This window comes from Pristiophorus japonicus, chromosome 18 (genome assembly GCF_044704955.1).
Source record: "Pristiophorus japonicus isolate sPriJap1 chromosome 18, sPriJap1.hap1, whole genome shotgun sequence".
NCBI lineage: Eukaryota > Metazoa > Chordata > Chondrichthyes > Pristiophoridae > Pristiophorus > Pristiophorus japonicus.
In genome coordinates, this window is record NC_091994.1 from 33,817,963 (window position 1) to 33,833,258 (window position 15,296).

Sequence of the window (15,296 nt, forward strand, 5' to 3'; positions counted from 1 at the left end):
CTTTTACACTCCTTGAATGCTGTATCGCATTCTTTTGACCACTTCCAAAGGACCTGTTTTTCAAAAGTTCGTTCAGTGCATGTAATACTGTAGCCAAATTTGGTAGGAACTTCCCATAATAGTTCAAAAGACCCAAGAATGAACAAAGTTCAGTGACATTCCTGGGAGTGAGTGCATTTCTAATGGCATCCAATTTTTCCTGGTTGGATGTAAACCATCTTTGTCTACTCTGTACCCTAATTACTCCACTGAGTTTTTAAATAACTCACACTTACGAGAAGACACTCGTCCTCTGTGCTTCTCTAGCCGTTTGAGGACTTCATTCAATATGTTATTATGAATTTGCCTATTTGGTGCGGAAATTAGTATGTCATCCAAATAACATACTACCCCTTCAATATCTTGGAAAATCTGGTTCATCACCCCTTGGAATATGGCAGGGGTGGAAGACACCCAAACGGTAGCCTATTAAATTGATATAGACCTAGATGAGTATTTATAGTCAAACATGACTTGGACTCCTCATCTAGTTCAAGCTGTAAGTAGGCATTCGTAAAATCCAGTTTTGAGAAGATCTGACCACCTGTCAGTGTTGTGAACAAATCTTCTATAGGCGGTAATGTATTGGTGACATTACCTTCTAGAACCTGGTTTACGGTTACTTTATAATCACCACACAATCTTACCTTACCATCGGACTTAGGTACAACAACAATGGGTGTAGCCCGATTGTAAGATAGATCGATGTAATGTTCTCAGTCTCTAGTCTTTTGAGTTCTTGCTCAACTTTCTCCTTGAGTGCATATGGTACAGAACGTGGCTTGTAGTAAACTAATCTAGTGTCTTTCTGTACCCTGATACTTGCCTTGAAGCCTTGGATCGGACTGCCCGTTTCGCAGAACACCTTCGGATACTTCTTGATAACCTCATCCGTTGATGAAAATCTCGCTTCCACATAGAAAATCTTACTCCAATCCAGCTTCAGTGAGGAAGAATTTCTTCCTAGTAAGGCAGACATGTCTCCTTTCACTACTATTAGAGGCAAGTTCTGAAATTGATCTTTATATTTCACCGGTACAGTGATACGACCTACCACAAGAATTTTCTCTCCCGAGTAGCCTCGCAGCTCTATCTTGGATTTCTCCAGTTGAAAATCACGTAATTTGTCAAGGTACAGCGACTCCGGTACTACACTCACAGATGCACCCGTGTCAATTTCCATTGGTATCTTGAATCCCGCAACATCTATGTGGATTTTGATGCTTTCCGAATCGCTGTCCGTTAACCTCATGCTCCTGATGACGTGTAACTCTAACATCTCCTCGTCCTGTTGTTGTTCTTCCATGCTATGTAGTCTCTTGGGATTTCTACTCATAGCTTTGAACGCTGGACTCATAGCTTTGGAAGCTGGTTTACCCTTCAGTCGGCATGCCTTCGCAAGATGCCCAGTCTTCCTGCAGACGAAACACTCTGCCTTCACGTATGGACAACTTTGAGCAATGTGTTGTCCCAGGCACCTATAGCACGACTTCGACATTCTGTTAGAATTTCCAGTTTCTGAGACTTTGGGCCCTCACCATCTTTTACCTTGAACCTGCAGGTGATTTGCCTCAGTTGACTGACGACCGTAATTATTATTTAATTCTCGGGACTATTGTTCGGCCATGCCCATCGACCTCGCTGTCTGACAAGCAATCTCAAAAGTCAAGTCATCTGTCATCAATAACTTCCTTCTGATCACATCATTTTTCACCCCACAAACAAAACGATCCCATAATGCGCGGTTTTGAAAGTTTCCAAAATTACAGTGCATCACTAGCTTTTTTTAATACTACGATGTAATCACTGATACTTACATCAGGCTTTTGATTCCGAATCCCGAAACGATAGCTTTCAGCAATTTCTAACGGTTTGGGGTTATAGTGCTGTTCCAGCTTTGTTAAAATCTCTTTAAGCGTTGTGTCCTTTGGCTCGTCAGGCACAAGCAGATTTACAAGGGTTTCGTATAATGCCGGACCTGCCTCCGATAAGAAGATCGCTTTCTTATGTTCCAACACAACCCGGTTCTGGACTGCATTGTCTGGAACTTCGATTATGTTATTTGCAGTGAAATACATTTCTAGCCGATCCACATATGCTTTAAAATGGTCCCAGTCGTGTCTATATTCCCCCAAATGTCCGATTACACCTGCCATTTTAATCGCTAGCTGTTCACACCATGTACTGTATTTTACCTCGGATTTTTGTAGCTTTTTTCCAAAGACAGAAACTTCCAAAGTCTCTCTGTCGGCTGGCTGAATCCTTCACCAACAAAATTTAAGCTTTAAATCATCCGAAAAATCACATCTCGCTGTTAAATGTGATATCTTCACAGAGCACAGCACACACAGCTCCTAACATGGCAGGCAGCTCTCTCGGAAGCCTCCGGAAATCTGCCTGGTTCTGTTTATTATTAACTATGCAGTTGCAGTACACAATACGTCCACATTCACAGTGTAGAGCTACAAACATTACAAGCTTACAGACATTACCAGGATATTGGTGGGGTATAGTAACTGGGATATTGATGGGGTGCAGAAATTGGGATATTGGTGGGATGCAGTAATTGGGATATTGGTGGGATGCAGTAATTAGGATATTGGTGGGATGCAGTAATTAGGATATTGGTGGGATATAGTAACTGGGATATTGGTGGGGTACAGTAACTGGGATATTGGTTGGGTGCAGTAATTGGGATATTGGTGGGATGCAGTAATTGGGATATTGGTGGGGTGCAGTAATTGGGATATTGGTGGGGTGCAGTAAATGGGATATTGATGGGGTGCAGTAAATGGGATATTGATGGGGTGCAGTAAATGGGATATTGTTGGGGTGCAGTAACTAGGATATTGGTGGGGTGCAGTAATTGGGATATTTTTCTTCCTGACTTATGTAGCAGTAACCACAATAAAGTTTTGTATTCTACTACAGCAATTGACTTAAGAGAAAGGTCCACAGGGACAAGGCCGAGAGAGGGACTGAGGGACAGGGCCGAGAGAGGGACTGAGGGACAGAGCGGAGAGAGGGACTGAGGGGCAACGCCGAGAGAGGGACTGAGGGACAGAGTTGAGAGAGGGACTGAGGGACAGGGCTGAGAGACGGACTGAGGGGCAGAGCTGAGAGACGGACTGAGGGACAGAGCTGAGAGAGAGACTGAGGGACAGAGCTGAGAGAGGGACAAGAGAGGGACTGAGGGAGGGGGCCGAGAGAGGGACTGAGGGAGGGGGCCGAGAGAGGGACTGAGGGAGGGGGCCGAGAGAGAGACTGAGGGAGGGGGCCGAGAGAGAGACTGAGGGAGGGGCCCGAGAGAGAGACTGAGGGAGGGGCCAAGAGAGGGACTGAAGGAGGGGGCAGAGCCAGGGATTGAGGGAAGAGGCCGAGAGAGGGACTGAGGGAGGAGGCTGAGCCAGGGACTGAGGGACAGGGCTGAGCTGCTGATCCAATTTTACTTGCCATTTATAATAATCAGCAGTGTTGCTCAGACTCCCTGTTGTGCAAGTCGCTACAGTAAAATACTGGCAGAGTCTCAGTTGTTATGAACACATTGTCCTGCCAAAAGGCCTGTGAGTCTGCAGCCAAAGGGTGCGGTGTCCGGCAGTCTCTCCCCTGATGGAAGCAGGAAGGAGTGTAAGTTCCTTCTAACATGTACATTAATGCTGCCATGTTGTTGTGCACGTCTGCAACTGAGAGCGAAACGAGTAACTTTTGCTGGCATACTGTGATATAATGGGAGGTGTGTGTGCATTGTGTCAGTGAGCCCTGCAACAGCTCACAGACTTGGATTTCAGTCGCAGCTACAGACGACCCCAGCTTCCCCCCGGGTGTGGCATTACCGGCCTCAGTCGAGGAACGGTCCGCAGCACAAGTGAAGCTGAAGCGCCAACCGTTGGCAGGGAGACTGCCAGTCACTCCACCCCCCGCCCCACTTCCACCCCCCTGCAGACCTGCTTCATTCCCCGGGCACAGGCTGGACCCGCGTCACTTACCTCCACCCCACTCAAAGTCCAGCTGGTGTGGCTTGGGAGGGCTATGCAAAGTAGACAGAAACGCGTGTAAATAAAGCAATCTCTCAACAATTCAATCGATCATGAATTGTATATGCCTCTCTAATTGGAAACTGACAAAGTGATATTTCTTCACCAACTCCTCATGAGTGAAGCTGTAGTGGGTGGACTTTCAAAAGGCTTTTGACGAGGTCCCACACAAGAGATTAGTGTGCAAAATTAAAGCACATGTTATTGGGGGTAATGTATTGACGTGGATAGAGAACTGGTTGGCAGACAGGAAGTTGAGAGTCAGAATAAACGGATCCTTTTCAGAATGGCAGGCAGTGACCAGTGGGGTGCCACAGGGTTCAGGGCTGGGACCCCAGCTATTTACAATATACATCAACGATTTAGATGAAGGAATTGAATGTTATATCTCCAAGTTTGCAGATGACACTAAGCTGGGTGGCGGTGTGAGCTGTGAGGAGGATGCTAAGAGGCTGCAGGGTGACTTGGACAGGTTAGGTGAGTGGGCAAATGCATGGCAGATGCAGTATAATGTGGATAAATGTGAGGTTATCCACTTTGGTGGCAAAAACAGAAAGACAGAATATTATCTGAATGGTGACAGATTAGGAAAAGGGGAGGTGCACGAGACCTGGGTGTCATGGTACATCAATCATTGAAGTTTGGCATGCAGGTACAGCAGGCGGTGAAGAAGGCCAATGGCACGTTGGCTTTCATAGCTAGAGAATTTGAGTATAAGAGCAGGGAGGCCTTACTGCAGTTGTACAGAGCCTTGGTGAGGCCACACCTGGAATATTGTGTTCAGTTTTGGTCTCCTAATCTGAGGAAGGATGTTCTTGCTATTGAGGGAGTACAGCGAAGGTTCACCAGATTGATTCCCGGGATGGCAGGACTGGCATATGAGAGATTGGATCAACTGGGCTTGTATCCACTGGAGTTTAGAAGAATGAGAGGGGATCTCATAGAAACATATAAAATTCTGACGGGATTGAACAGGTTAGAGGCAGGAAGAATGTTCCCGTTGCTGGAGAGTTCCAGAACCAGGGGTCACAGTCTAAGAATAAGGGGTAAGCCATTTAGGACCAAGATGAGGAGAAACTTTGTCACTCGGAGAGTGGTTAACCTGTGGAATTCTCTACCGCAGAAAGTTGTTGAGGCCAGTTCGTTAGATATATTCAAAAGGGAGTTAGATATGGCCCTTACAGCCAAAGGGATCAAGGGGTATGGAGAGAAAGCAGGAAAGGGGTACTGAGGTTGAATGATCAACCATGATCTTATTGAATGGCAATGCAGGCTCGAAGGGCCGAATGGCCTGCTCCTGCACCTAATTTCTATGTTTCTATGGAACTGCATTGCTGTGATATTATGCCCTCAGGCAAGACACTCCTATCTTTCTACTGATATTTGCACTAACACTTCTTCCAGCCCACAGGAGACAATGCCACATCTTGTAATTCTTAAAATGATACTGTGCTCTCTCAAAGGGACACTGTGCTCTCTTAAAACATACTTCTTTGACCAAGTTTTTGGTCATCTGCGCTAATTTCTACTTATGTGTATCGGTGTCAAATTTTTTATCTCATAATACTCCTGTGAAACGCCTTGAGACGTTTCACTAAGTTAAAGACTCTATATAAATGCAAGTTGTTGTTAAAGGGGCACTGTACTGCCCGTATAGAAATGTATTTAGCAAACTAAACAATGATCTAATTCGTTCCTGCTGAAGATTAAGTTACACCCAACCAGTTTCACAAGAATATTCTCAACAACAATATAGTGCCTTCAACATCGTGAAATGTCACAAGGTGCTTCACAGGAGTATTATAATGGACATGATGGGAGAGTTAGAGGAGATGACTGAAAGCTTTGTGAAAAGGCTGAGTTTTAAAGATGGTGAGAGAAGTGAAGAGGTGGAGGGGTTTAGGGAGAGAGTTCCAGAGAACAGCATAAGGCTCCGCCACCAAAGGTGGGGTGAAGGGAGGCAGGGGGATACACAAAAGGCCAGAGTCAGAGGATTGGTGGTGGGTCATAAAGTTGGAGGTGTTCAGTGATAGGATGGGCAAGGCCATGGAGAGTTTGGAGCCAAGGATGATAGGAATGCAATGTATGTCAGTGAGGACAGCACTGAGGGAATAGTGGGACTTGGGCAACAGAGTCCTGAGTAAGGTGGAGGAGGCTGGCAAGGAGGGCATTGTAGAAATCAAGTCTAAAGGTCGATAATGGTTTCAGCAGGGGCAGGAGTGCGATGATGGGTCTGCAGGAAATCATAGGCAGTCCCTCGAAACGAGGATGACTTGCATTCACGCCAAAAAGGGATGAGTTCACAGGTGTTTCAATGAAGGACCTAATATTCTCGATCCCGAACTACATCGTGAAAGGTGGAAGATGCCTGTGCTTGGATTTTTTTTAACGTGAGGTGGCCGTTGCACACCAGCCGCCACACAGGCTTGACAGAGCTAGGTCTTGGTCCAGTGGCAAGGATTACCCAAGACGACTGGAGACCTGCTCTGCTGCACAGACCGAGTGCGCATACATATCGCAGTGTGGGCTGACCCGCACTGCCCCTAGGCCCTCGTCTCTTCTGGGCCCCAGACTCACGCCTCTCCTGGGCCTCGGTCACTTCCGTCTACAAACTCTTGCTGCTCCTTCGCCCCTCCCGCTGTGCCCGCCCGCACTGCAGTCAGCGACCTGGCTTCACAGCCGCCACCCTACTGCAGCAGCACGCGCTGTTCCCTGCAGTGGTATGCCACCGCACGCTGCTCCCTCCAATGGCCCCAGCCTGCTGATGGTCTTGCAGGCCGGGACCGCGCTGATTCCGCCGTGCTGGAGGTAGGCAGTCTCGGTGAAGCTAGATTTACTAGACTGGTACCAGTGATGTGCGACTTCAGTTATATGGAGAGACTAGAGAAGCGGGGATTATTCTCCTTGTTGCAGAAAAGGTTAATTAGAAGTGTTCAAAATTATTAAGTGTTTTGATAGAGTAAATAAGGAGAAACTGTTTCCACTGACAGGAGGGTCGATAACCAAAATACATAGATTTAAGATAATTGGCAAAAGAACCAGGGGTGAGCGGAGAATTATTTTACGCAGTGAATTGCTGTGATTTGGAACGCACGGCCTGAAAGGATGGCGGAAGCAGATTCAATAATAACTTCCAAAGGGGAATTGGATAAATACTTGAAAGGGTGCAAATTGCAGGGCTATGTGGAAAGAGCAGGGGTGTGGGGCTAAATGGATAGTTCTTTCAAAGAACTGGCACAGGCACGATGGGCCTCCGCCTGTACTGCATCATTGTATGATTGTATGAAGCTGGTCTATGGCTTGAACAGGACACCGAGGTCAAATGTTAAAAACTGGAAACTAAAGCCACTGAAACAAATCCTGATAAGTATTTCAACCAGACCGTTTGCTCCCAAACCCCATTTGTCCCAGATTGAGGACCGAACTCAGTAACTTGTTGGGATCACAAGGTAAATCTTTGACCTCAACTCCACTTCCTTTTATGTGCAACAGATGCAGAGGCCAGAAGCTGCTTTTGATCCTCTACGCGCAGTGACCGGCTCAATAAGAGGCCGAGGGTGCCCGGCAGAGGAACAGAAACCCATTACTTGGAATTTCACTCAACCAGCTCCAGCTCCAGAACAGGATGAATTCGCACTGTGATTGGCTCGCCCAGCACATTCGCTCCTACTGCTTTCTGTTCGAATTTAATAAATTGCTCTATTCATTCTACAGACGCCTGTTCAGTGCTGTTTGCATTGTGCATCGGGCCCAGGGGTCACAATGTGTGGTTTTCCTGTCCTCCTCCCCAAACTCACCATTGTTTCTAATATTCATGGCGAAGGGCCAACCACTGCTTCTTGCTCCACCTTGCCCTCTGTCCCACCAGATTCAACGTCCGTGCACTGCCCTCGGCCTCTCGCCCCGGCTGAAAAGATCGGGGACACAAGATGAGATGATGATGAGGGAGTGACTAAATGACGGCACGTGGGAGTTCTCCAAGCCGGTAGATTGTCGGCTGAGAGAAATGGCGGAGGTGAGTGAGCAGCTCCACAATCTTGTGGTCTGGGGAAGGAATGTCCTTGTAGGAGCTGGAGCGAAGTTTCAAAATAGTTCGGAATCATGAAGGAGCAGTGTGCAGGGCGTGGTTGTGTCAAGTGGAATTGTAAATGCCAATGCCTCCACATTGTTCATGAAGCAAAGTGAAGCCAGTATCAATGTGACAATGGAAATATATTCATAATTCCACTATGTGCAGTATGCAGCCTACAGTGTCCCCAAATTCATCATCACCGTGTCCCCAAATTAACCCCAGGTGGGGACACCCCGGGACTGCAGTGTACACTACCCACACCATTCACACACACAACCCGGGACTGCAGTGTACACTACCCTCACCACACACACACACACAACCCAGGACTGCAGTGTACACTACCCTCACCACACACACACACACACCGAGACTGTAGTGTACACTACCCACACCATTCACACACACAATCCGGGACTGCAGTGTACACTACCCTCACCACACACACACACCCCGAGACTGCAGTGTACACTACCCACACCATTCACACACACAACCCGGGACTGCAGTGTACACTACCCTCACCACACACACCGGGACTGCAGTGTACACTACTCTCACACACACACACACCCCGGGACTGCAGTGTACACTACCCTCACCACACACACACACCCCGAGACTGCAGTGTACACTACCCTCACCACACACACACACACACACAGAGACTGTAGTGTACACTACCCACACCATTCACACACACAATCCGGGACTGCAGTGTACACTACCCACACCACACACACCAGGGCAGCAATGTACAATTCCTCTCCCAGGCACACGTCTGGAGCTTATATTTATATCTCTAGAATTTTGCATCTTTATACCTCTGGGATTTTGCTTGTCAATATTTCTGGGAGTTTGTCCATCTAGCGTTTTCAGCGGTTTAAACGGGAACTTTACTCATTGCAGTAAACGAAAGCCTGTTTCAGCATCGACCTGTTCACTTCTCAGTGAAACATGTGCAGATTTCAGACCCAGACACCTCCTGGTCTGGGTTTTAGACAGTTTAACATTTCCCTTTCCCCTATGCTGATTATTGGTCTTTGCTTTTTGTCTATACATTTTAGTATCTGTGAGACCAGGTCCCAGTGAGCCAGCGATAGATAGCCCCATAGATGCGCAGCGCAGTTGGGAATTTCTCCCTCTCACTAACTTCCCAGGGTTGGAAATATTCACAGAAACCAGTCAGCTCCCAGCCCCGAAACAGGCTCCTTCTGTTGAAAGAATCGTCGGGATTCAGCTTACCTTAAACCACGCACTTTGTGTCAAAGTTCCCCAACTTTCAGCAGCTGCCGGTGTGAGTGGAGGACAAGTCCCAGCTCCGAGCAGATGTCCCAGGGAGGGAGGAGTCATTCTCGGACTTAAGGAACGCTGCAAGAAACGCCCGGATGCGCCTGTTTGTTGTTGCCCGCAACGTGTGGCTGCGATTTGTTTGCACTCCAGTCGGGTTCTGACTTAACTCATCATTATTATTATGAATTATTATTTCAAGTCTCCCTCACGCTGTAAGGAAGCTCAGTTTGTTCAGTGCATTGCAGGCGACAGACCGGGAGACACGATGGCCCCAGTCAGCTCTGCCAGATGTTGAATTGAGTTGATGCATCTGACAATCTGGAGCTGTTAGCTCACACACCACCTTTGCAGAGGCTCCCGACTTGGCCACCAGGGGGTGAAGGAGAGCTGGTTAACCCTGGCTTGGCCAGTCTTAATCGTTCCTTTGAGGGATAGCCACATTTGCCAGCTGTGAGAGTGTGTGATGTTGGCATTGCATGCCACAGGCTGTCAGAGGCTGCGGGTTGGCTCTGAGCCGAGTTTGTCTCAGCACCATATAGCGGCTCAAAAACTTCACATCTTCATCTGCAGGGTAAGCGTTCTGCACCGCCACAGGTAGCATTGAAGGTGGCAGTACGGCCGTACTAGATACAAGAAACACCCTCGATCCTGCACAGTCACTATCCCACCCAAAATCCTGTACTGCCCCTATCCCACCCTCGAACCTGCACTGCCCACGTGATATCTTTAAGGCACCACTAACAAGCGCACACACACACACACACAAGTTGGCTCCTTAACAAGGACGCTGTCACATGACCTCGCCACATGACCTTTTATTGTTCTTACAACAGTAGTTGTTATTACATCAGTAGTCCACTAGGTGGAGCTCTATTACACCTCTCTCTCCTTATTGAAGAAGCTAATCATAAAATAATCATTATACATAACTTGCATGGTATACACAACAAAAGATATGAACCTATTCTTCCATATTTACAAATCAAACTTAACCACTGGTTTTCTGTTTCGAAGAGGATACCTTCATTCTTGAATAGAACGTTCCAAACTTGTTGTAGAAATTAGACTCATTGTAGGCTGAGCCTAAGGAGAGTTTTTTTCCGAGGGCTGACCTTGATCTATATTTTGACTGTCTACACCTTCAGACTGTTTGTCTGCCTGACTCAGACGCAACTTAAATTCTGACATTCTCTTGGACTTGTTTCTAGTACATCTGATGTAGGATTTGCTACTGGTACTCTACTTGTAACAAAACTATCTGACTTATCAGGATAAATCGAATAATTCCAACTTTCAACTCCTTCCACGTCTGTAGGTAAAATATGATCAATGTGAACAAACCTAACCTTTCCATGATCAAACATCTTGACCAAATATGTGCGAGGGCCATGTATCTTCACTACTCTTCCTGGTAATCACTTTAACCATTTATGGTGTTGGTTCTTCACTCTAACGTTCTGATTCAATTTCACACTTCTCTCTCTTACTCTACCTCGATCATGACTCTCTTTCTACCTTGATTGTTTCTCTTCTACTGACTGTGCCAAGTTTGGCTTTAACAACAAAATCCTGGTTCATGACAGTCAATTGAAAAACAACTCTGCTGGTGTGCTACCAGTATTTGTATGAGGAGTATTCCGATAAGTAATCAGAAAATTTGCCAGTTTGTGGTCCAACGACAACTGCCATTTCCTTGGATTTGGATCCAACATTTGCTTGATGAGGGCACATTTTACAATTTGTACTGTGCGCTCTGCTGCACAACTTGAAGCAGGGTGGTACAGTGGAACTTTGGTATGTTTCACACCATTTCTGCTCATGAACTGTGCAAATTCTTCTGAACAAAATTGCAGTCCATTATCAGATACAATTTCTTCTGGGAGGCCATATGAAGAAAACAATCTTTACAAATTGTCTGGTGTTTTGCTTGTTGTTATTTTCCGCATCAGAAACACCTCTACCCACATCTAATGACTATCAATCACAATGAACAATTGCTGTCCTTCTAGCTCAGCAAAATCTACAAGTAAACTTTGCCACACCCTGGGAAGCCATTTCCATGGCTGTTATGGTATTGATGGTGCTTTCTTCCTCACCAATTGACATGTTGTACACTGACTGATAATGTACTCTATATCTTTATCTAAATCTGGCCACATAAGTAACTGCAAAACTCTTGGTCAAGCACATTCCCAGGTGCTGGTCATGGAGATCTCTTAACAATTTGGACCAGAACTTATTTGGGATCACCACTCTTGCTCCCCACATGATACAATCTTTATCCATTGACGGTACATTCCAACGAAGTGATGCAGATGCCAGTTAGTCCGGCATAAATGAGGTGATCTCCCACTGACCCTCCAAATCACAGGTGTAACCTCTGCTTGGCTGCTATGATCAGGCCCTGCTGATTTTCGGCCTCTGTACATCTAAAAGTCTAATTATTTGTGTTCTTCAAATGCACAGGGTACACATGACAGCCAAGCCCGACCCTGCAGCCAACAGCCACACAAAGGTCACTGGATAATGAACAGGAGCAGGAACCCTGGTGAATTTCTCCTCTCACTATGCAGAGGCACCACATTGCTGTCCAGATTGAGATTGGTTAGCTCAGCACACAGTGGGATTCAATCCTGGGCTGTTTTTAGTCTAGAGTGTATGGGTTGACACCAGGCACAGCAAGCAGCCACTAAGCATGTGCGTACCCGTTGGGCGGGCCACATTGTCCGCATGCCTGACATGAGACTCCCAAAGCAAGTGCTCTACTCGGAACTCCTACATGGCAAGTGAGCCCCAGGTGGGCAGGGGAAACATTTCAAGGACACCCTCAAAGCCTCCTTGATAAAATGCAACATCCCCATCGACACCTGGGAGTCCCTGACCAAAGACTGCCCTAAGTGGAGGAAGAGCATCTGGGAAGGTGCTGAGCACCTCAAGTCTCGTCGCCGAGAGCATGCAGAAAACAAGCGCAGGCAGCGGAAGGAGCGTGCGGCAAACCAGACTCCCCACCCACCCTTTCCTTCAACGACTGTCTATCCCACCTGTGACAGGGACTGTAATTCCCGTATTGAACTGTTCAATCATCTAAGAACTCATTTTTCGAGTGGATGCAAGTCTTCCTCGAATTCGAGGGACTGCCTATGACGATGATGATGATGCATACCGTCCAGAATGAATATGACTGGGAGAGAAGTCTTTTGGATGTCAGTAATCATTTTTAATAAAGGTTTGACCCCAATTACAGCACCGGCCTGATTGACATCCCATCATTCCTGGAATTCCGGGCATTCATCCCTGTCACTCCTTGCAGTGCCTTTGTCAATGAACAGTCTGATCTGTAGCCAGTGGTGAGCAAACTAGCACTTGACCCCAAAAGTTTGTCAACATCCTTCGCCTGCTCCACGACAACATGCAGGCCGTGATCCTTACCAGCGGATTCGTTACAGACCCATTCTACGCCTGAGCCCGGGGTCAAACATGGTTGCGTCATTGCTCCAACCCTTTTCTCAATCTTTCTCTCTGCCATGCTCCACCTCACTGTCAACAAACTCCCCCTGGAGTGGAACTAAACTACAGAACCAGTGGGAAGCTGTTTAACCTACGCCGTCTCCAGACCAGGTCCAAGATCACCCAAACCTCTGTCGTTGAGCTACGGTATGCGGACGATGCCTGCGTCTGCGCGCATTCTGAGGCTGAACTCCAGGGTATATAGTCGATGTATTCACCGAGGCATATGAAAGCATGGACCTTACGCTTAACATCCGTAAGACAAAGGTCCACCACTAGCCTGTCCTCGCCACACAGCACTTCCCCCCAGTCATCAAGATTCATGGCGTGGCCCTCGACAATGTGGACCACTTCCCATACCTTGGGAGTCTCCTGTCAACAAAGGCAGACGTTGATGCAGAGATTCAACATCGTTTCCAGTGCACCAGTACAGTCTTTGGCCGCCTGAGGAAAAGAGTGTTCGAAGACCAGGCCCACAAACCTACCACCAAGCTCATGGTCTAAAGGGCTGTATGGATCAGATGCATGGACGACTTACAGAAGACGCATCAAGTCGCTGGAGATATATCACCAACGATGTCTCCGCAAGATCCTGCAAATCCCCTGGGAGGACAGATGCACCAACATCAGTGTCCTCGCCCAGGCCAACATCCCCAGCATTGAAGCACTAGCCACACTAGATCAGCTTCGTTGGGCAGGCCACTTAGTCCGCATGCCAGACACGAGACTCCCTAATTAACTGCTCTATGCGGAGTTCCTTCATGGCAAATGAACCAAAGGTGGGCAGCGGAAACGTTACAAGGACACCCTCAAAGCCTCCCTGATGAAGTGCGACATCACCACTGATGCCTGGGAGACCCTGGCCGAAGACCGCCCTAGGTGGAGAAAGTGCATCCGGAGGGTGTTGAGCTCTTCAAATCTCAACGCTGCGAGTGTGAAGAGGTCAGGCACAGGCAGCGGAAGGAGCGTGCGGTAAATCAGTGCCACCCCTCCACCTTCCCCCGACGAATATCTGTCCCACCTGTGACAGGGTCTGTGGCTCTCGTGTTGGACTGTTCAGCCACCAAATAACTCACTTTAGGAGTGGAAGCAAGTCTTCCTCGATTACGACGGACTGCCTATGATGATGACTTGACCAGTGTGCGAGCTTCAGTGACTAACCACTTACCAGCTCCTTAACTGAATAACTACAGAAACAAGTGAAGGATATTGGCTGCTTTGATGTTCTGAGATGTCTGCGTCCTCTAATTCTGCCCTCTTGAGCATTCCTGATGATAATCGCTCAACCATTGATGGCTGTGCCTTCTGTTGCCTCAGTCCCAAGCTCTGGAGCTCCCTGCCGAAACCCCTCCACCTCTCTATCTTTCTTTCCTCCTTCAAGACGCTCCTTAAAACCTACCTCTTTGACCAAGCTTTTGGTCACCTGCGCTAATTTCTACTTATACGGCTCGGTATCAAATTTTGTAACTCATAATACTCCTGTGAAGTGCCTTGGGACGTTTCACTATGCTAAAGGCACTATATAAATACAAGTTTTTGTTGTTGTTGTTCCAGAATAAGGACCAGCAGTGGAGCACTCCCAAGCATTCTACCTCCTGTTTGTAAATTTTAAACAGCCGGGAGTTTCACTTCTATGGGTGAAATCCGAAGCAATGCCAGCCTGACTGAGGCCCGGCACTGTGACATGAGGATCGTTCCATCAGCCTGTGCTCAAGGGCCCCCTCCCTTCCTTGTATGCGGCCACATGCTGCATCACAGCAGGACCTCTGCTCACCCCTCAATTACACATACCACATGTCACCCTTTTTACCTAATTTCTACCGAACCTGCAGGGAGACTTTTAACACTTGGCTTTAAAAACCCAAGCTTGTTGTTAGCTAATCATGACTTTTGGGTTTACTTCACCTTTTCTCCTAATCCTCGGCCCTTCACGTGGATTTTCTTAATAATAAAAACATTCTCGTGGATTGGTGACATGGAACCGAGCCCACAGATAGAGGAATGACTGAAGCTGGAATCCAGTCTGTGCCTGGGATATTATATAGATTGCAAGACTGACTCTCTCATGACTTACAACATTCTCATTAGATCAAAAGCAAAAGTTGCTGGAAATAACAGAATTATTATTTTTATCTGGAATAAGAACAGAAAATGTTGGAAACGCTCAGTAGAACTGATGAAAAGTCATTGACCTGAACTGTTAAGTCTCTTCCTCTCTCTGCAGATGCTCCCTGACTTGTTGAGTGTTTCTATTCTCATGAGATCACTGGTTCTGAAAGATTTGATTTGTACACAGGGAGACTGCCAGTAAAACCGTCCTCTTTAAGGGTATTCCCTTGGCAGTTCCAAGG

At 47.2% G+C, this 15,296-nt stretch overlaps 1 protein-coding gene across 2 annotated transcripts in view; it reads right to left on the reverse strand.

The window, feature by feature from the left end:
- Positions 1–9,713, reverse strand: part of kank3 (KN motif and ankyrin repeat domains 3) — a 70,581-nt gene extending 60,868 nt beyond the window's left edge. For both annotated transcript variants that reach the window (XM_070859851.1, XM_070859852.1), the window contains exon 1: positions 9,391–9,713. The gene's annotated coding sequence lies outside the window, so the exon portion shown is untranslated. The remainder of the gene's footprint in view (positions 1–9,390) is intronic.
- Positions 9,714–15,296: the final 5,583 nt, after the last annotated feature.